This window comes from Canis aureus, chromosome 12, assembly GCF_053574225.1.
Source record: "Canis aureus isolate CA01 chromosome 12, VMU_Caureus_v.1.0, whole genome shotgun sequence".
Lineage (NCBI taxonomy): Eukaryota > Metazoa > Chordata > Mammalia > Carnivora > Canidae > Canis > Canis aureus.
Window position 1 is genome coordinate 46,862,563 of NC_135622.1, and position 25,794 is coordinate 46,888,356.

The 25,794-nt window shown below is 48.7% G+C and overlaps 1 protein-coding gene and 1 long non-coding RNA gene across 3 annotated transcripts in view; one reads left to right on the forward strand and one right to left on the reverse strand.

Moving 5' to 3' along the window:
* KLHL29 (kelch like family member 29) overlaps positions 1-25,794 on the reverse strand; it is a 305,917-nt gene that overhangs the window by 91,456 nt on the left and 188,667 nt on the right. The window lies entirely within an intron of this gene.
* Positions 21,571-25,287, forward strand: LOC144281146 (uncharacterized). Its single transcript, XR_013349586.1, has 2 exons — positions 21,571-24,199; positions 24,754-25,287. It is a non-coding gene; the product is annotated as an uncharacterized LOC144281146 (long non-coding RNA).

Sequence of the window (25,794 nt, forward strand, 5' to 3'; positions counted from 1 at the left end):
GAAGTCTAATATCAATTGATATTTACACTCTCTTCTTTGTCAATTCAAGAGCCTTAAAATAATTTAGCTCCATTCCCCACTCCCCGCCAGTTTTGCATCTATTTGATTTCCCTGTATGAGTTAAGGTCCATATAAGAAATTTTTTTATTGTTTTATAAGCCAACATTCATTTAGATACACATTTTTAATTTTTTTCTCCATTTCGTCATCACCTGAAATTCCAATGTTTAATTTTGAATAAATTTTCTTCTGCTTGAAGAACATGCTTTCGTATATTCTGTAGTGTGCATTTTCTGGGGACAAACTGTCTCAGCTTTTGCCTGTCTAGACATTAAAAAAAAACTCCCTTTTGTTCTTGAAGAGTATTTTCACTGGGTATAATATTGTAAGCTGGCAGTTTCTTTCAGCACTTTAAAGATATCCTCTGACTTCCAAAGTTACATGTTTAATTACTATATCTTGAAAGTAATCTGCTTTTTCTTGCTTTTTATAATTTTTTCTTTGTCTTTTGTTTTTCACAGTTGTATCATGAGTGCCTCAGTGGATTTCTTTTTCTTTATCCTGCTTGGAGTTTGTAGTGATTCTTGTATCTGTGACAGTGTCTTTTCAACTATTTGGGGATGTTCTCAGCCATTATCTCTTATTTTATTTTATTTTTTATTCTTTTAAATTTTAATTCCTGTATAGTTAACATATAGTTTAGTTTCAGGTGTACAGTATAGTGATTCAATGCTTCCATATATTACTCAGTGCTCATTAAGATAAGAGCCTTTTTCATCCTTCCTCCCACCCGCCTCCCCTCTGGTAGCCATTAGTTTGTTTTCTGTAGTTAAAGCGTCTGTTTTTTGGTTGGTCTCTACCTCTCTTTTTTCCCTTTGTTATTTGTTTTCTTAAAGTCCACTTATGAGTGAAATCATATGGTATTTGTCTTTCTCTGGCTTATTTCACTTAGCATTATACTTTCTAGATCTATCCATGTATTTCATATGGCAAGATTTCATTTGGTTTTATGGCTGAATTATATTCAGTTATATATATCTCAAATATATATATGAAGATGTGATATATATCACATATATGGATGGGCACTTGGATTACTTCCATAGTTTGGCTATTGTAAATAATAGCCAAATAATAATATATGCACCCCAATAAACATAGGGGTGCATATATTCCTTCAAATTAGTGTTTTTGTAGTCTTTGGGTAAATTTCCAATAGTATGACTACTGGATTGTTGGGTAGTTCTATTTTACATTTTTTGAGGACCCTCCATACTGTTTTCCACAGCGGTTGCAACAGTTTACATTCCCACTGACAGAGCATAAGGGTTCCTTTTTCTCCATATCCTCACCAACACTTGTTTCTTGAGTTTTTTATTTTAGCCATTTTGACAGATATAAGGTGGTATCTCGTTGTGGTTTTGATTTGCATTTCTCTGACGAATGATGTTGAGCATCTTTTCATGTGTCTGTCAGCCATCTGGTTGTCTTCTTTGGAGAAATATCTGCATATTTCTTATCTCCATTTAAAAAATTGGATTATTTTGGGTTCTACTGTTGATTTTATAAGTTCCTTATATATCCTTTTGGATATATATATATATATATATATATATATATATATATATATATATATATCTTTTTGGATACCAACCCTTTATTGGATATGTCATTTGCAAATATCTTCTTTCATTCCATAGGTTATTTAGTTTTATTGGTTGCTTCCTTTGCTGTGCAGAAGTTTTTCATTTATATGTAGTCTTAATAGTTTATTTTTGCTCATTTCCCTTGTCTCAGGAGACATGTCCAGAAAGATGTTGCTATGGTCAATATCAGAGAAGTTACTGCCTGTTCTCTCTAGTAGGATTTTTATGGTTTAAGGTCTCACATTTAGGTCCTTAATCCAATTTGAATTTATTTTTGTGTATGATATAAGAAAGTAGTCCACTTTCATTCTTTTGCCTGTAGCTGTCCAGCATTCCCAGTACCATTGGTTGAAAATATTGTCTTTTTCCCATTGTATATTCTTGCCTCCTTTGTCAAAGATTAATTGACCACATAATTGTGGGTTTATCTGGGCTTTCTATTCTTTTCCATTGATCTATGTGTCTATTTTAATACCAGTACCACACTGTTTTGATTGCTATAGCTTTGTAAACAACTTGAAGTCTGGAACTGTGACATCTCCAGTTTTGCTTTTCTTTTCAAGATTGCTTTGGCTATTTGGGATCTTTTGTGGTTTCATACAGGATTAGAACTGTTTATTCTACTTCTGTGTAAAATGCTGCTGGTATTTTGATAGGGATTCCATTAAATGTGTAGATTGTTTTGGATAGTATAGACATTTTAACAATATTTGTTCTTCTAACCCATGGGCTTGGAATGTCTTTCCATTTCTTTGTGTCATCTTCAATTTTTTTTCATCAATGTTTTCTAGTTTTCACAGTACAGGTCTTTCACCTCTTTGGTTAAGTTTATTCTTAGGTATTTTATTATTATTATTTTATTATTTTTTTTCTTATTTTAAGTAAACTCTACACCACATGTGGGGCTCAACTCATCACCCTGTGATCAGGAGTTACTGACCCTGCCAGCCAGGGGCCCCTATTATTTTTGTTGTAATTATAAATGGAGTTGTTTTCTTAATTTCTCTTTCTGCTGCTTCATTATTAGTGCATAGAAATACAATGGATTTCTGTACATTGATTTTGTATCCTGCAACTTTAGTGAATTCATTTATCAGTTCTAGTAGCTTTTTGGTGGAGTCCTTAGGGTTTTCAATATACAGTGTCACGTTGTCTGTAAATAGTGAAAGTTTTACTTCTTCCTTACCGATCTGGATGCCTTTTATTTCTTTTCTTTCCTTGAAAAAAAATATATATAGAGAGGGAGTGTGTGTGAGCGTGTGAATGGTGGGCAGGGAGGGTACAGAGAGAATCTTAAGCTCATGGGCTTAAGACAAGGACTCGTTCTCAAGACTGAGATCATGAATTGAGCCCAAATTAAGAGTCAGACACTTAACTGACTGAGCCACCCAGGTGCCCCTGGATGCCTTTTATTTCTTTTTGTTTTCTGATTGCTGTGGCTAGGACTTCCAGTACTATGTTGAATAAAAGTGGTGAGAGTAGACATTCTTGTCTAGTTTCTGACCATAGGGGAAAACCTCTCAGTTTTTCTCCACTGAGTATGATGTTAGCTGTGAATTTCTTCATAAAAGACCTTTGTTATGTTGAGGTGTGTTTCCTCTAAACCTACTTTGTTGAGGGCTTTTATCATGAATGGATGTACTTTCTCAAATGCTTTTTCTGCATATTGAAATAATCATGTGTTTTATCCTTTCTCTTGTTGATATGATGTATCATGTTGATTTATTCGTAAATATTGAACCACCTTTGCATCCTGGGAATAAATCCTAATTGGTTGTAGTGTGATTTTTAAAAATGTATTGTTGGATTTGGTTTGCTAATATTTTGTTGAGGATTTTTGCATCTATGTTTATCAGAGATATTGGTCTGTACTTCTTTTTGTCATGTCTTTACCTGGTTTTGATATCAGGGTAATGCTGGCCTCATAGAATGAATTTGGAAGTTTTCCTTCTGTTTTTGGAAAAATTTGAGAATAGGTATTACCTCTTCTTTATGTAAAAAAAATTTGTGTTTAAAGATTTTATTTATTTATCTGAGAGAGAGAGAGAGACAGAGGTTTCTAACAGGCTCCCCGCTGAGCAGGGAGCCCTTTGTGGGGCGAGATCCCAGGACCATGGGATCATGACCTGAGCCGAAGGCAGACACTTGATTGACAGAGCCACCCAGGTGCCCCTTGCCTCTTCTTTAAATGTTTGGTAGAATTTACCTGTGAAGCTGTTTGGTCCTGGACTTTTGTTTGTGGGAAGTTTTTGCTTACTGATTCAATTTCATCATTGGTAAGTGGTCTATGCAAATATTCAATTTCTTCCTGCTTCTGTTTTGGGAGGTTATGTGTTTCTAGGAATTTATCCATTTCTTCTAGATTGTCCAACTTGTTGGCATATAATTTTTCATCATATTTTCTTACAATTGTTCATATTTCTGTGGTGTTGCTTGTTTTTTTTTCTCCTTTTCATTAGTGATTTTATTTGAGTCCCCTCTCTCTCTCTCTCTCTCTCTCTATGAGTCTGGCTAGAGGTTTATCAATTTTGTTGATCTTTTTGAAGAACCAGTTCCTGGTTTCATTGATCTATTCTATTGCTTTTTTAGTTTTTATATCAATATTTCTGCTCTAATCTATTATTTCATTCCTTCTGCTTGTTTTAGGTTTTGTTTGTTTTTCTTTTTCTATCAGCCATTATCTCTTGAATAATTGCTTCTGGCTCATGTTTTCTCTCCTCTCTCTCTGGAATTCCAATCATACATGTGTCAAACCTTTTCATCAAAACCCAAATATCTCTTATTTTTAAATTATTATTGTTATTATTTTTTCTCTTGCCTCTCTGTATTCAATTCTGGTTATTTTTATTCTAACCAATCTTTTAGTCCATATATATTCTCTTAGGTTGCACCTGTTAAGTCATTATAAGTTCTTAATTTGGGGTGTTATGAAGTTATTTATTTATACTTGGTTTAAAAAATATATAGTTTCTGGTTCTGTGTCAAAAACTCTCATTTTGGCTTTTAACACTTTGATCATGGTAAGGTATAGTAATTTTAAAGTTTGTTTCTGATAACTCCAATATATCTGGAACCCTTGTGGGCCTGTTTCTATTTTGTTTGTTTGTTTGTTCATTCGTTTGTTTCTACTGGTATTTGTTCATGTTGTCTCCTTGTGTCTGGTTATTTTCTTTTTCTTTTTATCATGTGCCAGATTCTGTCCTTGCATATTACTTTTAAAGATAATTTGAGGCCTTGGATGCTGTTATCTTCCTTCCAAGATTGTTGGTTTGCTTCTCCTGGGCACCTGGGTGCACTAGCAGTCTAAGATTGCTTTAATTTAATTTGAAGCTGAGAGGCCCAGGGTGCAGCCCTATGGAGTTCCAATCCAAAGCAAGTGAAGGGGTTACTGGTTCCCACTGCTTCCTCTGCAGATTCTGGACTCCAAGCCTGGTCCTCTGATCCCACAAGGCTGTCAAAAGTCTTGCTCAGTCCTCAGCTGTTCCTTCAGAGCAGGCAAAGAGTCCTGGGGAAAAATTAGCCCAAGATGCTCAGCTCTGCTGAAATCAGCATGGGCCTCTGTTTCTCTTTGGACTTCGATCTGGCAATTCCTGACTATCTTCTTAGCTCTCTAGAGCCTTCAAGACTCATTGCCTGCTTTTCTAGTTGTGTGCAGCAGAAGGATTGGCCAGAAGTTCCTAGTCAACCATTTTAAAGATTTTTAAAAATTTATTTATTCATGAGAGACACACAGAGAGAGGCAGAGACATAGACAGAGGCAGAAGCAGGCTCCCTGTGGGGAGCTGGATATAGGACCCAATCCCAGGATGCTGGGATCGCGACCTAAGCCAAAAGCAGATGCTCAACCACTGAGCCACCCAGGTGCCCCCTAGTCAAACATTTTAAACATGGAACTCATTAGCACTTGTTACTATGTAGTGTATTATATATTTTTGCTACTAATTTTCTTGCTATCTTCTCATTCACCAGAAGGTAAGCTCCATGAGGGTAGTAATTTTTGTAATTTGTCTGTTTGTCTGTTTGCTTATTGCTCAAAGCTCTTGAAACTGTGCTTGGCACATCGTTGGTGAATGGATGCATGAATCTATTACCTGACTCTACAGCCACAAAGATTTACCCAACAAGCAAGAATCTGCATTTCTATGTTGTAGAGGCATATGGGGTCCAGAAAGTAAGGTGACACGGGCCAAGTTTCTGTAGTGAGTTGAGATAGTCAGAACCCGGGGTTTTTGAGTAGCATTTTTGGACACTTGCCCAGTGCACAGAGCTTCTTTGCTATCCTAGAACCAAGGACAGGACTGGAGTGGGGACAAGGAGTGACCTGCCTGTCGGATAACCAATGACACCGAGGATTTTGGGTTCAGAAGCCACATAAGCCCCTACAGGGCAAAGGCAAATAGAGGGCCTGTGGGGAAGTGCAAAATCAGGGAGATGACTTTTTTTTAAAGCTTGCCATTCCATGCAGCTCATTCTTTACTGCACCCCCCCAACACCCCAAATTTATGAACTTTATTCCAGGCCAAAAAAAAAAAAAATGAAGAAAATGTCCATTAAACTGCTCACAGTAGCAGATTCTCCACAAAAGCTCACTCAGATGGTGATGAGATAAGGAGCTAGAAAATCAGCTGGTTTTCCAAGCCACACCAGAATAAATACATCAGGGTGCCTTTGACAGCAGGAGGGCAGCAAGAGTCAGGTGAGGAGCCTGGCCAAGCCACTGGTCTAGGAAGTCCAGCGAGGGCAGGGTGAGGACATACCCCACCCCATGCCCACCCCATGCCTACCCTAACACCCAGGTGAAGGGCCTGTGAATCAAACATGGGGAGAAAGGACTTTGTGGCAGGGAGAAGGCCAACCAGAGGATGAGAGCTCTCTGCTGCTTCTGGCACCACATGAGCCCTGAGGAGTGTCCCATCTGTTTGTCACACCAGCACTCACCTGCTCAGCCCACCCTTCCCACCTGGGTGATAGGCCTCCCATCACCAAGCCACTGCATGTAATAGTTAGGCCCACAGGACTCTGGAATCACACAAGGGTATGAATTCAAATCTCAACAGGAGTCTGGTTTACAAGTGTGGCTTTGGTTACTGGTGTGGTCTTGGGGCACTTATTCCACTTTGTGTCTCAGTTTTCTCTCCCATTAAATGTGGAATAATAAACACTACATCATAGGTTTTGTTTAAATATTACACCAAAGGAACAGATACAGTGCCTATTAGAGTCTGGCATATAGCGAGAGCTCATTAAATACTTATCGTTGTTATTTTCACTTGTCCTGAATCTCTCAACACCCCCCCCCCCGCCCTTTCTCTTTCCCCCAGTGCTGTTACTGATACATAGGCCACCATCACCATGAATTTCTGCATCTGGCTCTATAGCCAGTGTCTCTGCTTCCTGTCTCATCACTCCACAATGCAGCCAGAGAGAACATTCGGAAGTGCGCAATGGAACACTATGACAATAGACCCTTCAGTGGCTCCCCACTGCCCTCAGGATATGGTCCACACTGACATATCCAGCTCATGTCTGACTTCTACCCTTTCAGTAAAAGGGTGGAAAGGACCATCCTCCAAAGGACCAAGCTCTTTCCTATCACAGTCTTTCCCTCTCTGGCCACTCTCACCTGGATATTTCCACCTTATCTTGCAGGTCCAAACTTAGCTCCCATTACCCACCACTGACGTTCCTGGCTCTGTCGCACCTTGCTATAAAGGTCACACACCTGTCTATAACCACTCCTGGACCTGGAGAGCAGGCTCTCTTAATACATATTTGTCAAACAAATGATTAAACAGTATCAGGGGAACAGGTTAACGGAGTCACAGACGGAAGAGAAACCTGGGACCGACCTCACCTCCCAATTGAAGAGTCTTCTGGAGGCGGCTCTTACACAAACCTCCTCGTAATTATTCAATTCCTGTTCCTAGCGCAAGGCTCACTAAAACCTGTAAATATTTTGTTTCCTAATTGCTTATCTGCACCTTAATCACATAGTAGTTTTATTATTATTGTTACCATTATCGTTATTATTAATGGTGATAAATAAAACAGTGCACAAAAGTATTTCCAGCAAAAAAACAATTGGGTGATTTAGAATTTTTAATTAATAAGAGTTGGGGTTTGTATTGAGTGCTCTGTGTGAGCATGGATAATCCTCAGTGCCTCCCCCAACGGGTTTGGTATCTAAATGCTCCATATTGTAATTTCCATCCTGAGGGGCCCGCAGCACTTAGAAAATTCATCAGTTCTCTGGTTATCTGGTTCCTATCAGCATCGCTTTCTCCAAATGAATGCATTTCAATTAAAGGAAGAATTTACCAGAGTAAATGTGCGGTGTGTATTTTGTGAATTATAGTTCTAACTTTGAATAAACACAAAACAACAAACACTTTCTGAGCTCCTATGATATTGCAGGCATTGAAGATAAGACAAAGAAGCAGCAGCCCGGGCCCCACCTCCGAGGAGACAGGACGTACACAGACCGAAACGTTCGAGTGTGATGCAGGGCAGCAGGCGAGAGAGCTTGCAGGGCGCCTGGGAGATCCTGGTGCAGACAACAAACTAGATGCGTTCAGGAGGAAACAAATCAAAGACTAGAACTTCACAGCAGATCCTGCCATTTTAATGTTTATGGACACAGTTTTAGGTCCCTCTCTATGTGGTAACACCTCCCAAATTATTTCTGTGCATTGCCCACCCCCCCACCCTTGTAGCAGGAATGGAGACAGCCAGGGTGTGTGTGTGTGGACTCCAAGAGGGGACATTTCTGGCCAACGACGGATGGCCTCTACTGGTGACCCGACCACTCACCGCCCTGCCCTCCCCATCCTGAGTTTGTTCAGGGTCCTTAGAAAGAGAGGGCCATGTGAGAATCTCGACTGCTCGAACCGATGAACCGGGGATGGCAGTGCAGGCCACGACAGAGCCTTGCTCACAGAAGGAGCAAGGCCAGGGCCCTTTAAAGAATGAAACACCAAGTCTACGCATAATTAGATAGGATTTGATTTTAGATATTCAGTTAAAAATAACTTTCCCCTTTGGTCCAAGACTAGAAAACCAAAGTGGATCACTGGAAGTCTCCACCTGCCTTTCTGCACCCCCTCTGCATTTTTCAGTTCTTTCTCTAGCCCGCCCCAACCCTCTTGGACCCCCCCCCCTGCCCAGGCCAGCAGGAAGAGACTCTTCTCTGGTGTCAGAAGGACCCCCTCTCAGGCCCCCCGCCCATGTCTGCCTCCCCATGTGCTCTGGGAGACTGGCCGGCTGCTGAGTCACATCTCCTCTTCTGCCCTCACTACTCTGTGGGCGGCTGGGGTCCAGGGCAGCGTCTGCCACTTGCTGCAGGCTCAGCAGGTCCCTGGCTCCCTCTCTCCCTCCTTGATGTGCCCAACAGGTGCCCACTTCCCGGGTGTCCAGACCGGCATGAGGGACTCCCTCCCCCTCCACCCTTCTGCTCTTCCTTTGGTTTAGCTTTAAAAGAAAAATGGATAAAATCAACTCACACCATGCAGTGAATGATTTGTTCCCTCAGGGGCTTGAAAGTACTAATTCTGTTTTATAAGAAAAGAAATTTCATAACGTGAACTTTTAATTGTTAAATCGGTTAGGCTGAACACAGAATTTTGGGCAGATCCCTTAAGATGCTTTCAGGCAATGTTTAACACGGTGCCTTAGGTCTAGCAGCTGGAGGGAACAGAGAGTCAGCTACACTACGGGAGCAAGTCACAGAGACGGCAGTCCCCCCGCGGGGCGTGGGGGACTCCTAAACAGATGAGGCCAGGGGGCCTCTGTACCTTGCAGAGGAGTCTGCCCGGTGAAGAGGCCTCCAGCCTTCCTGAGACCCTACTGTGTGCAAGGTCTGGCTTTGCAGCTGGAGCACAGCTTCTATCTGTGCCACCTTCCTGAGCATCTAAAGAATGTTCTGAAGGGGCACCCGGGTGGCATAGTCAGTTAAGCACCTGACTCTTGGTTTCAGCTCAGGTTGTGATTTCAGGGTTGTGGGATCGAGCCCCATGTCAGGCTCCATGCTCAGCGTGGAGTCTGCTTGACTTTCTCCTGCTCTGGTCCCTCCTCCCGCCGTGTTCTCACTTTTTCTCTCACTCTCAAATAAATAATCTTTTTTTTTTTTTTTTTAAAGAATGTTCTGGAATCTCTCTCTCTGTCCCCTTCCTTTCAGACACACACTTACAGGTTGACTCTGACCCTCACCCTCTACATACTCTAACTTGTCCTTCAAGAAAAGTCTCCCCAGTTCCTAAAGACTTCGTAGAATTTCATGGTGCTGAAGGACCTGAGGAGGAGGTTCTGGATCTTTTTTTTTTTTTTTTGGCTTCTTTTCTGGTTGTTCTTTTTTCAGGTCCAGAAGCTAGGATATGTGTCAATGTACAAGGACACTTTCATTAGCAAGAATTTGCATGTTCTGAAAACATGACCAAAATTTACTTTATACCTTAACAAAAATGGAGAGAAGATGAAGGGTGTCTTTCACTAGGCAGCTGGGGGGCTGGGGACCATGTTCTCTAGAGGGCCTGGTGGGACCCCTCAGGGTGACAGTGCAGCATGGAAGTCACCAGTGAGAAACAGGGCCAGATTGTCCTTCAAGTGCTGGAGGACTCACACACATCTTACTAAGGAGGTCAGGTCCGGCTGGATCAGGTCTGACTCCAGCAGGCAGGGTGCCACTCTCAGCTGACAGTCCTCTAAGACTTTCCTGCTTCACCATCAGAGAGGCCTGGCCTTGGGTCTGCAGATGGCCAGAGGACAACCATGCCTTGGTTGCAGCCCTGGGTGGGGGCAGAGACACCAGTCAGGATGGGGACCTCATGCCAACAGTTAGCCAAGGAGCAGAGAAGAGGAGGCCTGGAGAGGAGCAGAAGGAGATAGGCTTCAAGGAAGGGGTCCTCTCCAAATTCAGAGGATTGGGGTGGAATTCATACATATTTTAAGTTCTCCTTTCTGATCCCATGCCCATTCTTGCTATTATATATACATATAAATACATGGACTGAAATGACCTGGAGTGACTGGTCTTTCCATTTTGCAGATGGGCACCCAGTGCTCCAGGGGCCTGAGTCCTCAGGGCACGTTCAGTGTCAGAACAAGAAGGAAAAGCTCTCAGTGTCCACCTCCAGGGCTCCTGCTGCTGCCTGGAAGGGACGCTGTCTCCCAGGAAATCTGCCACTTTCATCATTGTCAATTCTTTCCTCTGGTGACACCTGCATCCCAATGGGACCACTTATCAGCAGGCCTTGTAACCAGCAGCAAGTGCCTCAGTTACAGAGAGGAGAAATGATCTTCCAGCTGTCCAATGGTTCTGGGTCCAGATGTCTCATGCTGGATGGCACCAGGGGTCCCATTGGGGCAGCCCCAGCCCCTGGGCACTGATGACCAAGCCCACAGTAAGACTGTCCACCAGGCACCCAGGCCTGAGCCCATGGAATTGACTTCATGGTGCCTTGGCCACCTCACCATAAATCCAGGCACCTGCTTGGGCACAGTCCCCCAGGAGGAGATGGGGACAGTGTCAGGTGACCCGAGGTTGCCCCACAAGATCCGTTCCTGCCCTGAGCTCCATGATGAGCTGAGTACAGACTCCTCTTTGCTCTACCGCTGCATCAAGGCCTCTGTTAACGAGTCCGCCAGGGCTCTGCAGGTGGGAAACTGCTCACCAGGGCTAGACAGATGTTAGGCCTGGGGAGGGGCATGGGGTGCGGGCTCAAATGTGTTCATTTGGCTTTCCTGGACTCCAGCACCAGACAGAGGACATTCTTTCCCGGCCACATTGCTTCTACAAATGCCTCGAGCCCAGCTGTAAATGAGCGCTGGATGGGAGACCATGAGGCTGTGCCAGCTCTGAAATCTCTGATTTTTGTCCTGAGACACAGAGCTCAGGACCACCCAGAGGTCTCCCAAGAATCCAACAGCCCAGGGCCTGGCTGACTTCTCTGGGGCACAGACCCCTGTCCGGACCCCCTCTGTCCAGCCTCAAAGCCCAACTCAGGAAACTCCTTGACTGCTGCTTGGAGATGGGGGTCTGGTCAATCCTGCTGGGTGACTCTTCTGGCCCAAATCACTCCCAGGCATGCAAGACTGGAGTAGCAGCTACCAGAATTCCCACCAGCTGGAAATTCGCCACTGTTTCAGGTTCTGAGAATCCTGCCCACCTTTACCTCCGACCACTGACCTGCTTTCCTAAGCCCTTGCTTGTCCTGGAGTGGGGGCCCCTGCCCTGACCTTGACCTACCCGGAGAAGAGGAACCATCTAGCCCTGTGACCTCACACCCAGTCCAGCACAGAACTCTGCTCACTCCATATTTAGTGTCTTACTTGCTGATTGGCAAGAGCCATGATGTTGTTTCCTGAGAAATCAGAGGGGTGCACAGGCCGCAGAATCACCGGCAAGTCTGAGGAGGCCCGGGATGGCAGATCGTCTCCCACTTTCTGATGTTTCTGAGCCAATGGGATATGGCCCCCAGGGGCCAGGCCTGGGAGCACTGAGATCCAGCCTTGCACACCTCCATGTCATTCCCTCCCACCCACCCAGGAATCAGATCCTGGAGTAGAGGGCCTAGAGTGTGAAAGAGCATTTGCACTGAGGGCAGCTGCCTAGAGCTCTCCGTAGACTGGGGTAGGGGGGTAGCGGGGGTGGGGGTGTGCGGGGGAGTGGCGGGGGTGGGGGTGTGCGGGGGAGTGGCTGTTACCTGTATTTGCCACTGCCCGTGGCTTTCCTGAACCCCTTTGTGGCTTCCCAAAGGTATCCCACTGACCTCACCCAGGGCCGGGCAAGGTGAGGAGGAGGCTTCCCAGATGAGGTGGATATGCTGACTCAGGCTCAGCCTTGGGGCTGACCAGGACAGAATGTCTCCAGGAGGCCCCTGTGCAGTGGCCACAGACAGTGCTGTTACTAAGAAAAGCCCAAGGAGAAAGGGTAACACAACACGCCCGCCTTGGACTGGCCCTGCAGCAGGGGGGGGGAGGGGCATGGATGACTCAGGAGATGCTCCGGGAGGCACAGGGACAATGTCACGTCTAACTGTCCGGCACGGCTGTCCCCTTGTCTGTTAGGGTGAAGGGGCTCTGAGCTCCCATTGCCTCCAAATTCTGCAGAAACTAGGTATGGCCTGGCAGGCCTCGTGAGCCTCTGGGCAGTGGGCATCCTGGCAAAGGTGCAGAAGACCAGGGGCGCACTCGGGGATCTTTGCTCTTACCCCTAGCCTTGACGAGAGGGTTTCTCCAGGACTGTCACTGCCATGGCCACTGGACTCTCCCTCCACCCTGCCTCAACCTGGCCATTTGGCCTCCTTTGGACCAAAGGACCCTAAAGCATTATTCATGCATGACATGGGAGTAGCGGCTGCAAACTGGGCCTTACCTGTACCCGACACTGAGGAGGCTCAGGTGTGCATCTGGCGTGGCCTGTGAGAGGCTGGGGCATAAACAAATGGCATGCTAGGATAAGGGGTGGAAATCTCTGGAAATGACTCAGAAACGCCATCAGGCAAGATCACGCGGTATGCTAGCTGGAGAACCTACCAACCAGAGACGCACCATTTGTTAGGTTGTTAGGCATCGAATGTTTGTATTCCCCCAAAGTCATATGTTGAAATCCTGACCCTTAGATATGATCGTATTAGGAGGTGGGGGCCTTTGTGAGGTGATTAGATCATCAGTAGGAATGGGATTAGTGCCCTGATCAAGGACACCCCAGGGAGCTCTCTAGAGCTCTTTCTGCCATGTGAGATACAACAGGAAGACGGCCGTCATTAGGACCCTCTCAGCCTGGCACCCTGATCTTAGAATTTCAGCCCGGCGAACAGTCAGAAATAAATTTCTGCTGTTTACAAGTCACTGTGACATTTCTTAGAGCAGCCAGAAATGCCTAAGACGGGGTGGGGGGGGGCTCATGTTCTTCACTGGGCAGCTCAGAGCTAACGTGCATTCGCCCCCATTCCAGTGGGCTCACCTAGAGGAATCTGTGGCATCTGCAAGGAGATCACAGGTGGGTGGCTGAGCTCAGCTCTCGCAGACCCTGGCTTGGCCTCGTGTTCCCTGGGGACCGAGGTGGTCCCTCCAGGGTCTGCCCTTATCTGAGGGCAGAGACCCCGGAGGGCAGCATTTACAAGCACAGGTTGGGTTTAATAAGACCCCACACCTGCCCATGCGTCCCTGTGGCAAACCACGGGAAGTGCGGGCATCACATACATACCTGTTCCACTGTGGACGTTTGCTCCCTTACAGCCACATAAATTACTTCCTCTCATTTAACTGCCATGAGCAAATTATTAATATAAATTCATGCATCCAGAGTGAAATCACTGAACTCAGACATTTTACTATCAAGGACTTTCCACCCAACCAAAGCCCATTAAAAGGTGTGTGATTTTTTTTTCAGCCGAGCAGAGCCCGCGTCCCCACTTGCTGAGCCCCTGATAGCCCTGGAAGGCATTTACAAGCTCTTTTTCCCTTTTGAAGCTTTTTGTTCAGTTTTCAAGTGCGTGGGTGTCTATAAGTTGGAGCAGTACCGTGCAGTGGTCGGGAGCCCAGACTTGGCGGGAGGAGTGGGGGGGCGGGGGGCAGACACATCCAAATTTAAACTCCAAACACTTTGAACATTAGCTAGCTGCAGATGAGCTCCCCAAGGCTTCAGCGTTCTTGTTTGCAAAATGGGAATAACAATACTTGTGTCGTGGGGGTTGTTTCGAGGTGTAAATGAGATGGAGCCGGGTGTTCCACACAGTGTCAGATACACGCAGGTGTTCAGTAAAGGACGGAGGTCACTGTGGCTGCTACTATCCTTCCCTAAGTGAAGGGGCACAGGGGTGAGGGTGGCCCCTTCCGCTCTGTGGCTCAGACAAGATGGTGATCAGAAGCCAAGGGCAGACTCTGGCAGAGAGGGGACGTCCAGGCCTTTCTCAGTCTTCCAGCCCGATGGAGCCCCATCCTTCCCTGCGCTCCCCTCTTTCCGGCAGATTCTCTCACCCAGAGAACCTCCCATTGAAGAAGGTTCCACATGTCTCATCCAGGAGTACAATGGGGGCACTTTCACCAAAAGGGCAAAATGGAGCAAAAATAGCTGGTAGAGGAACACGATTCCCTTCAAAGGAAGGCCGGGGGAGCCCTGCCAGATGAACGTGCAGTGCATGTTCCACTTGGGGTCCCGTGGGCAAGGGTGCTGATTAGACCACAGACAGAGCCGTGAGGGCCTGGTGCCTGGGTGGGGAGACCAAGGCCTTTCTGTCTCAAGGCTATGTCTTCAGCACCTCCAACTCTCACGCTTTCTCCGATCCATGTTCTAACAACATGCTATTTAATATGGGCCAGTCTGAGTAACTTTTTTCTTCCCTTAGATCTACGCCCATAAAAGGATACTGTGTTGTCCAGATTGCCCATAATTCATTATGCTGAATTCCCTTCCATCTGGAGGCTTATACAGTTGTTGAAAAGCTGTCACTATAACCTATTGTCACTGCAACCTTTTATGAACCAGCCTACATTTTTATGTCAAAAATTTATCTTAATGGCCTCACAGCTCTTACCTCCAATTATTTCGGTGTCACCGACCTCCAGCTCAGGCTGCGTTCCAGCTAATATGCGGGGACAAATTCCCTCTTTGCTCCTATCCTGGCCCCCTACTGAAAATATGAAGAAACCTTGTGGTTCATGTGGCATATCCTCTCAAGTGGCAGACATGTGCCACAGCAGGGAACATGAGGGAGGGCCAGGACCTCCGGGGGACACCCTCGGGAAGGTGACGGGATGGCAAAAGCTGCGCTGGACCCACAGGAGCTCTATGTAACCAACGTGTGGAAGGAAGCACGGAGAAGGGACATGGCTCCCAGTGGCAACTTGCAAAGAGGCTGAGCTCATTTTCCCTATTTATATATCTATTTATGGGACAGAGAGCGCATGAGCAGGGGGGAGGGGCAGAGGGAGAGGGAGAGAGAGAATCTCAAGCAGGCTTCATGTGCAGCACAGAGCCTGACATGGGGCTCGATCTCAGGATCCTGAGATCATGACCTGAGCTGAAATCGTTTTCGACACTTAACAGACTGAGCCAACCAGGTGCCCCTTCCCTTAGTTTTCCAATTATAAAAAGTATTCTACACATTTCCTGCCTGCAGCAGAAAGTGCTAGAGGAAAAAAAAAATTATGGGTAAGAATGGTACCAGTATTCGCATTTAAACCTCTTCTCACATTTCCAAAATACATATGAGTATGTGTTTGTATAGATTTATACGTGTGTGCACACATATGAAAACGCTTATATTTGCATACAAAAATTTATATTTTCTAGATTAGATGTATATATCACATAATACACATTTACAAGTACTTAAAGATTTGTCAACACTGCAGAAGATGCCGACGGTTAAAGCCCTGGCTGAAGAAACGGACATTTCTTCCCACAACTTCTCTTATTATTACTGGTGGGAAAAGCCCTGGCTTCTGCATTTGGAGAACTCCTCGACATTTTCTACAGCTGCCTGTGAGGTTTTCAGGGTTACTGTATTTTCCCCAGAGGAAGAAATGGGGACATGCTGAAGGTCCAGGGGACACCTGGGCCTCGAACCCAGGGCTCAAAGCTCTGCTAGTATCCTTGCACCAGCTTCAGATGATTCTGCGGGATGCATTTTTTTCTCCTCTGTTCTCTGAGAAGGGTAACATTCCCTCCTTCTCTTGCCCCTGCCTGCCCCAGTGCAGCTGCTTAAGTCCTAAACGCTCCTTAAATAGGAAGGAATGCTAGGCTAGGAATCTGGGGGTTTCTGTGACCCCTCCCCAGGCAAGCTGGCCTGAGCTGTGGCCAGCTCCCAAGGGGCTCCGTGCAGGGTCTGGCTTTCCCATGCCTCCCCCCATTTCCCAGCCTTCTAGATCTGAAGATGGCTGCTCTGTGATCTGGCAAGCACAGGCACTGAAGCTCTGTGCTCTCAGGCCTAATTTCAATTTTGGCCGTTTTGAGCGATCAGCTCCCTGTGCCGGTATTGGAGGGGGCACAGCCCAGGGACCCGGCATGATGAAGACTCCCAATCATAAGCCAAGTGCACCACAGCCCAGACCTCTGCTGGAGCCTTCCCCTGGGCCACCCCGGGGCCGCACGCGGGCGCTCTGGGAGTCTTCTCTGTTGCAGACCCTGCTATGCTCCGTGAGTATGTGATCTGTCCTTGGAGAGAGGCAGGCAGTTCTTTCTGGGACTGTGTAGTGATAGGTCCCACGCAGCCATCTGTGGCTGCAGGGGGAGCTGTGCATCAGGGAATGTGGGTGCAAACAGGACAGGGCTGTGTGTCCCATGCATAGCCTATGTATGAGTGTGCACATGTGCGTGCAAGCCCTTCAGTGAAAACCACCTGAATTTGAATTTGCATTTTTGCCTGAGGCAAACACAAGAATGTTAAACTCTTGCACTCTTCCTTGGAGTCAGGTGAACCTGGGGTCCAAACTTTGGACGGTCACTTACTTTGCAAATGATTTTGGCAAATGAACTTCCCTAAACCTTAGTTTTTCATCTTAAAATGGGGATACTCATACCTGGGTTTGATGCAAAACGTCTGCAAGGCATTTACCCATGTCCGGCAGACAGTAAGATCCATAAGTGCCAACCATCATCAGCCTTGTTCTTATTGTCAACCCTGAGTGTGCTCAGTCTGGTTATCCCTGTCCCCAAGACAGGATGCCTTGTCCCGTGTGCCCTGCAGAGCCACCCAGCTGATTTCCTGATGCCTCCAAGTCCTGCAGAAGTGAGAGTTCCCTGTAGCATAAGGAAACCCTGCTCCTGGCACTGGGCCCAGAGGTAGTGGAAGCCTTCGTCTCTTTTCTCTAGAAGGATCTGCAAGGGCACCGTCCTGGATAGGTGGTATGTCAGAGCCAGAAGGGACCTTACAGATGCTTGTGTTAGGGGCAGATGAAGGGACACACGGCGGCTTTGCAGCAGAGCCTGGAGGAGGTCCAGGGCTTTGGATCCCGAGTCTAGGACTGTTTGTCCCTAGTGTGCACTCTCCCGCACCGCCCCCCCCCCCCCCCCGGCTGTGAGGTCAAGCCCAAACTATCATCCAGGTCTTTGAGCCTCTGCTCCTTCTCCTTTCCTCTTCTGCAGCCTTATTCTCCTTGTTCTCTGCTGATCCCACCTGCTTCTGCCACACTGGTGACTTCTGAGCCACTCCCTGCCCTTTCCAGTCTCCACCCAAAGCCATTAGGCTCCAGATGACCACCATGTCTGCTTCCAGTGGCCGCCCTGTCTGCGTAGCCAGAAGGCTAATTACCAGCTGCCTGACCTCAGTCCTGACCTTCTCCTTGCCTAGTTCTGCCTCTGCAGCCAGACCAAGGGCCACTGGAGGCAGGTGCTGGCCGAGCAGAGGAAATAATATGTCCATCAGAGGCCGGGACCTGCATGGATCCTCAGAAAAGAGGGTCTCTGAACACACAGAGGGGCGTGCAGATTTTGGAGTAAGATGTGCTATGTCTTCCCAGCTATGTGACCTCAGGCGGGTTTCCTGAATCTCCAGGCTTCCATCTTCTTTTCTATAAAACAGGGGAAATGGTAAACACATGCCTAATTGCACTTTTTACAAGGAAGCCTCCCCTAAAAATGCCTTTTTAATGTGTGGGTCTGGATTTCAGTGGGAGCCCACCTAACAAAAGCAGGCTCCCCCGTATAAAACAGCAAGAGATACGACTCTGAAAGCTATTTTATTTCTCTTTCCAGGGGCAAGAGACTTTGCCATTAGCTCTCTCTTTGAGTCTAAATGCAGCCCTGGGACTTCCTGCCTCCCCTGGGCACCTATCTGGGGGGGCTGGTACCAATCCAGAAAGTACCAGTTAGTTAGTGCCATGAATAAGAAGGAAGAAAAATCTGAAAAATGGGCAAAGTATGCACCAGGAATCTTCTATTTATTTATGTCCTCCTGGGGGAGCCTGTGTCTGAGATGGAGACAAGGATTTTGCCATTCTAGGTAAGAGATGGCTTTGCCCCAGCATCGAAGTCTTTCTGGCTCCCTTATTTAGAGAGAGATGCTCACAGGAGAGGAATTAAAAACGCACTAAAGAGGTACATTCCTGCTCTGGCGGGGGACTTCCCCTAACACGCTGTATTCCTGCTAATACAATCTCCTCTTCCGTCATGGAGAAGGATGACTCAGTGTGAGCTCTATTTTTTGCTCAAATTTAAGCCATGTTGTGCGCAAGGACAGTGTGGCACGGCTTCTGTTTAATCATGGTGAATGTCCAAGTGGCTCTATCTGGTTATGAAACGGGCTCTTTCCTCTCCCCCGGGACAGAGCCACCAGGACACCAAGGCCTCTGCTTGGAGACGGAGTCTCTCTCGCAGGGGCTGATCTTCTGCTGGAGTCTGTATGAGAACTCCAGAACACCCCTGTGGAATGAAGCTGGCTTCATCCTTTAAATGAACATGTTTTTAACCTGCTACTAGCCCGAAGGGGTGGGGATGGGGATGTAGGGATGAACTGGCTGGCTGGGTCCCAGCAGAGGGCACTGCGGCCCGGCGAGGGCCCCAGGGTGCGAGGCTGCTGCCCTGCCCTGCCCTGCCCTGTGTGCTCAAACCACCAAAGGGCCCAGCTTCTCCATGGCAACCCCAAACAGCCCGTTCATTCCAGAGGCTACGCTGGCAGCAAAAGTGGTGCCATGGAATGGTGTCCTCATGACAGACAATGGAAAGTGTGCAAACGGTTCCCGCTGACCACCAGCTGCCTTCTGGGAATGCTTCCGAGGATGATGCCGGCCAGAGATGGCTGAGCTGAGATGGCCATGGGGAGGCAGGGGAGAGTGACTTACAGACCCGGAATCAGGATTTATGGGAGCTCGAACAGACCGCCCTGGCAGCCTCCCTGAAAGGGGTGAGGATCTAGGTGGAAAGAAGACGTGGGCGGGAGGGGAGGCCCCGGGCAGGGCGGTTCCATAAGACTTGGTGGCTCTAGGGTAGCTGGACTGAGCCTCCTGGCTGTGCGCAGGCGGCTGTCCCTTTGGGACGACCGAAGACTTCTGTCCCTGACAGTCAGGAGGCTTCTCCCCTCTCTCTCCTCGGATGCACACAGTCCTGCTCCTGGTCTGGGCAGTGGCCGTCGCCTCCACCCAGCCCTGCTCTGGGTTTCTGTTCTTGCTCGGGTTGCCGTAGCCTCGCGGCCGGACTCCACCCAGCCCCGGGTATAGACACCTGTGCCCACCTTCCCAGGCTGCGGCCCAGAGAAAGTGGGAGGGAGGGGCAGGGGCCGTGCTTTGGAGTCCGACGTATTTGGATCTGAACCTGTTGCCTGGATGGAAGTGGCCTTGGGCCAGTCAGCGAGCAGGGACCTCCGCTTTCTTATGTGCATAGCAGAGACAAAAACATCTGGATTGGGAAGGGTTGGGTGGGGGGAACAGAGGGATGCCTTATGACAGCAGGGCTTCTCCTCCCCTACTCACATCCCCCACTTTCCACACCCAGTGCCCCCCTCCCTCCCGGGGCCGTCCTTCTGGGCACCTGCGTAAGAAGACCAAAGTGGGGGAAAAGTGATCACCGAGGGGCACGCCGAGAAAGTCCACCAGGATGTTCTGAACACTCTGTCTCTGTTGTGGTAAACGATGACTTTAATTTACAAAGCAGATGAATACTAAATCTTCATGAAATTAAAAACTATATTATTTATGTGAGCGGAAACGGAAAATGTTCTGTAGCTAGCAGTGATCCTGCTTTGTGGGAGGAACACTAAAATAATTAAAACCACTCGTGCTTCAGTAATAAATAATGATAATAAATAAATGTCCTGACCTTAAGCGAAAATATAAAATTAAAACCCATTTGGTATGTAAATTCATTCAGGACGCTATCGAGTCTCCCAGCCTAAGACGGTGTGGGACAGAGGAAGCGTTCACTACATGAATTTTGAAAGGAAAATCAAAGAACAACAGAGTTGTGTGTGTATTGACTCATTATTCTACTTTAATTCCATCTAATGCTGTGTGGAGCCTTGAGGCTGGGACATTAATTTCCTGCTTTTTCTGTTTCACCAATTCCTCATGGAGACCAGGAGAAAGAATTTCAATCCTGGAGGCTGAAATCAGGGGAGGCCAGAAAATTGCAGGAGAGGTGGGGAACTCGAGCCGGAAGGCAATTTTTAACATGTTTACAGAGAGAGAGAGACGCCGAAGAGAAGCCAACAAAGAATGGCTCTGGTGCTGTCGAGCCCGGGGAGGGGAGTTCCCAAGGGCCTGGGCCACAAATCATCAGGGGAATGAAGTGTCCCTGGTCTTGGGTTCAGGTGGGCCCCACTGTGGGGCCCGGAGAAGCCGGGCAGGAAGTCTGCGATTGGCCTCTGACTTCGGGAAAACACAGATCAGTTCCAGATGGTGCACGCCGCCCCCGACAGCCTGGCAGCCCAGCGCCCGGCTTTACCATGAAATCATGGAATGTTCCACGGGGCCTGCGGCTGCCCAGGCTCCTGCGATAGGGCGGCCCAGGAAACCCCAGGCGTGGGGCCAGGCGGGAAGATCGGAGCCTGCTGTACCATGACCGTAGGGGCACGCTCTTCATTTGGCCCCCTCCTGCAAGGCCTGCCACACCCCGCCTCCCTTTTCACATTCACAGCTACCTTGTGGGGTGTGTGGGGGCAGGGTTGTGCTTTCCACCTGGACCGGCAGGGAAACTGAGGCACGGGACCCCGCAGTATGTGGGTGGCAGGGAAAGGATCAGGATCCTGCTCTCAGGCTGGTGCCTGACGTCCTCCCATCCCTTCTCCCCCTCACCACTGCCCCAAAGGAAAGGTAGGAGGGGGCCACCCCACGGGAAGGAGGGACCCACGCACGCTCTCTGCTCTTCCAGGACACCTAGGATCACCAGCATCCTGGGGAGACAGGGCCTCAGGGGGAGTAAAAGGCCTGTGGGATTACTGAACGCAGACCCCCGTGTTCACTACTCAGATTCAACCCCCTGCTTGTGCCGGCGGAAAAGATGGGAAAAATCCAACTCAAGCCCAGTGTTTGCACGGCTCCAAACCATCCAGGTTTTGTAAACAAAGCACCAGGACAAATGACTGATTTTCTCCTCTTCTGAATCGCAGACCTAAGAACTTGCTGAACCGTCAACAAGCCACTGGACAAGGTTCCCTGATGACCTGGGATGTTCTTTCTCCCGCTGGAGAGACAATCCGCCCAACTACTCCTGGGAGCCGGGGAGCGCCCCACACAGGAAATCGTGGCCTGCTCCAGGTCAGCCTGGCGGTCAAGATCCCCCTCGACTCCTGCTTGCTTGTTCCTGTGTGACCCTGCCATGGGCGCAAAGACAAAGCCCCTGGGAGGACCAGTGGGCTGGCTGGGAGGAAGAGCCTGAAAAATCTATAAAACCAAGTGCTGTAAGTCCCCTAACAAAGGCTTCCAGGTCAGGCAGTAACTTCCTGACTGCAGGGCACCAGCGCACCTGCAGGAGGTCAGGGAGGCTCCCACGGCCCGTTTGGGGCCAGAAGACAAGTCCCTTTGCTCCCATCAGATTTACAAAGCTTCTCCTAGTGACTGTCCTCGAGGTCACTGTTCTCCCCTCTTTTTGGGGCAGATGAGCCTTGGCATGTCCATTCTGGAAAGGGGACTGATTATTTCTGTTAAAAAGCCTATGTGACCTCAAAGCAGGGGCTTGACCTCAGGACAAACCTGGACAGTAGCTGGTCTGGTAGGATCTCTCTGCTCCCCAAGATTCCACGGGACTGCCATCATGTGGAACCCAGGCTTCTCTCTGGGGTGGCCCCTTCCCTGTCCCCCAGGTCCTGGATGGCTGCTCTAGGATGCCAGCAACAGCTCCGGGAGGCTGACTCCTGGGTCTTTGGGTCAAAGTGACCTGGAGCTCTGCATGGGCTGCTTAGGGCTCAACCCGGGGATCAATTCCCCTGGAACTAAAGAGACCACCCCCCCCCCACCCTCTGCCACCAGCTAGGAGCTGCCACGTGTAGCCTAATGCCCTGGGCCCCTCAAACCTCCTAAGCCTCTAGTTGTGTCCCCTTTTGTGAAGCCCACAGCCGTCAGCTGGGCCCACTTTCCCCTGATGACGATGGGACTCCCCAGGGAGCTTCCCTGACGCTTCTCCTTCCATGGCAGTGAGTGGGCACAGGCTGACTCAAATCGGTGCTCAAAAAATGCCCACTCGTTCACCAAATGTTTACAGAAAGCCTTCCATGCTCCCAGCCCAGCAGGTCCAAGGACAGCTCAGAGGCTAAAGCAGAGTCAGAGGAAGGAGTCTGGGGGCAGTCAAGAGTCTGCATTTCCCACTCAGCACTCCCCAAGGACCTACATATGCCAGACTCAGTGTGGGGGGCAAGGGACGGGGACACAAAGGTCATTCCACCTTGAGAGGCTGGGAGGGGAGAAGATGACAGGGCCAGGTTTTGAGTGAGGTACTGAATGTTCCTTGGTCAGAAGGGGCGATAGAAGGAGTGGAGGCAAAGCTGAATTGGCAAGAGGAAGCCAGGCTGCTCCTCAGGTGGTGCTGGGCAAGTTGGAAGGGTGTGGAACGCAGACAAACCCTGAGGAGGGCCAGTGCCATCCTCTTGCCCCTTTCAGCCCACTCCTCAGTGCGGCAGACAGAGGGGTCCAGCTTGGAAGCCCCAGGGGCACCGCCCTCTCCCAGCTCCTTGCAAGGCCAGGCACGCTCCTCCCTCAGGGCCTCTGCACTATTTCATCCCTCTGTCTGGAATGCTCCTGCCCAGATACCCAGGGGGCTCCCCACCTTCTCCAGGTGTCTGCACAAACGTGGCCTAAACAGGCATACCCTGCTTTCTACCCTGGCACTCTCACACTTCCTTCTCTGCTTAATTTCTTTGGGACACAGGACACCACTTGACATTGACTATTTTATTATCTGTCTCTGTCCCTTAACATGTAAGCTCCATAAAGGCAGGGATGTTTGTTTTGATTAGGCACACAGTAGGAGCTAAATAAAGATTTATTTAGTGAATGAATGAACGCATGAACATCCTCTGGTTGGCCCCCACCCCCCACCTCCACTGAATAAAGGATGCCCTGATTGGCTGCTAACTCAGAGTGGAGCTCTCATCACCCAGCCCCGGGTGTGTGCATTGAAAGTGTCAGGTCCCAGAAGGGCTACTGGGGACTGTGGGTTCTGGGCAGCTGTGACTTCAGACACGGCCCCTGCAGTCTGGAAACTGAAACGCAGCCTCCCTGCCGGTGGTGATCTCAGCAAGCGCTTGGCCACCCTGGGCCTCACACAGGTCTGGAGAGGAATGCAGAGCCTGGGCAGGACGCCTGGAGTTGGATGCAATTTATTATTCCGAAGACTCCCTGAGTTTCAAGGTTTTGAATATTAACCCACATACTTTGAAGGGGGGTGGGGCAGTTGCAAAAAATAAAACCCAAAACCTAAAGGAAACAATCTGGGGAGAGCTGGAGGGGAAGCATGAAATGGATGAAACATATGTGCCAAAGCCTGAACAAACAGAGCGAGAGGAAGGGGCAGCCCAGTCTAGGGCCTTCGAAAAAAATCACAATTTAGAAAACTGCTTGGGAAGAAGCAGAAGACTCCAGAATGTGATCTTTCTTCGAGGCTGCATCTCTCACTGGTACCAGGGAAGGTAAGATACAAGAGGAAGCTAACAGTAAAGGTAACAAAAGGCAGGAGAAGCCCGGGGACTAGGAGGCTCAGCCATACACTTAGCTCTGCCACAGATGCTGTGTGATATATTTCTTCCCTCTCTAGGCCTCTGTTTTTGTCTGTCAAGTGAGGGGTTTGAACACTGGGCCTTCCAGCTAGCTGCTCCATTTCTTGATATTTAAACAGCCTCCTTCAGAACAGCCAGCTGGGCTCTCCCAAGATGCCAGCTGTGTGCCCTTGCAAGTTATTACAATACAGTGGAACACCGGATGGAAGTTTGCAGTTTCTCAGTGCGCAGCCTGTGCAGCTGTACATGGTAGTCTCATCTGCCTGGCACTGTAGGCATTAGTACCCTTTTTAAAAGCTATCACACCCCAATATTTGGGAAGGCTCCTCTGAGAACTGTTCTGGTAAACAGGGGTACTGGATTTAGCTTCTAGACTGTGTAGCATCCAGATGGCTGCTGGGTTGGCTCTGTTTCGCGCAACTCAAATTTTCCTCTGAAGCAGAAAGGAAAACCTTGTTTCCCTGCAGGTCCCAAATGTGCTCTCTGTCTGCTGACCCTTGTGCTGTGTCCAGGAGCGGTTTTAGGAGTTCTTCTCTGGTATCTTGGGCCACGGCTGCTCAACTTGGCTCCTGCTTAAAAGGTGACCTGGATTGACACCTGCCGCCGTCTCCCACCTCCATCTGCAGCAGCGCGGAGAGGTGCAGAGCCGAGGCGGGCAGGGAAGATGAGCGGGGGTTCCAGAGTAGCCCCCCGGGGCCTCTCCCTCTGCCCAGACACGCCCAGGCCGCCCTATTAATAGACCAGCGGCAAGAACCCTGCCTCCTCCCCAGTTTCCATTTCACTTGTACTAGATCTGGCTCTCCCAGTGGGGACAGCTTCCTTGCAAAACAAACAGCAGAATCAATATTTCCTTCACCAGGCGGGGAGGTGCAGGGTCTTCAGATGGCAGGCCTGGCCTCTCTCCACTCCTGCTCTCGGGTCCATGGAGAGGGGCCCTCAGGCACGGGGTCCTTTTCTGCCTCAATTCAGCAGATTGCATTAAATGAACAGACATTTATCGAGCACCTTCCATGTGTCAAAGCCCACCGGGTACGAGGGAGAGAAGAATGACTAAGATCCTGAGCTTGGAGGAGCATATGTGTTGCAGGAGACAGACACATAAATGAAGGTTATGGGGCGATGTGTCACCGGCAGACAGGGTGAGGCCAGGCAACAGGGGTCTGAAATCCTCCATCTCCGGGCCCAGTCTGTGCATGACACAAAGAGGAAGCCAACTCACACGCCCCACAGCACACACAGCACGAGCATGGGGACCTGGGTCTCCCAGGCGGCAGGGTTCTGGGTGAGGTGGCTTCTCCCAGGGGCTGCAGGGACACCTGCCTGGGCCTTGTACCAGTGTCCATCGTCCTGCTAGGACAGCCTGAAACAACCCCTACAATGTCTGGGGGGAGCTTGGTAAGAATGCAAATCCAGGCTGCAGCCCCCAGAGATTTGGAATCCATAAACTCTGGCTGGGGGAGACTTGGCACGTGGGAACCCGGCCGTTAGACAGGACCCGGGGGATTCTG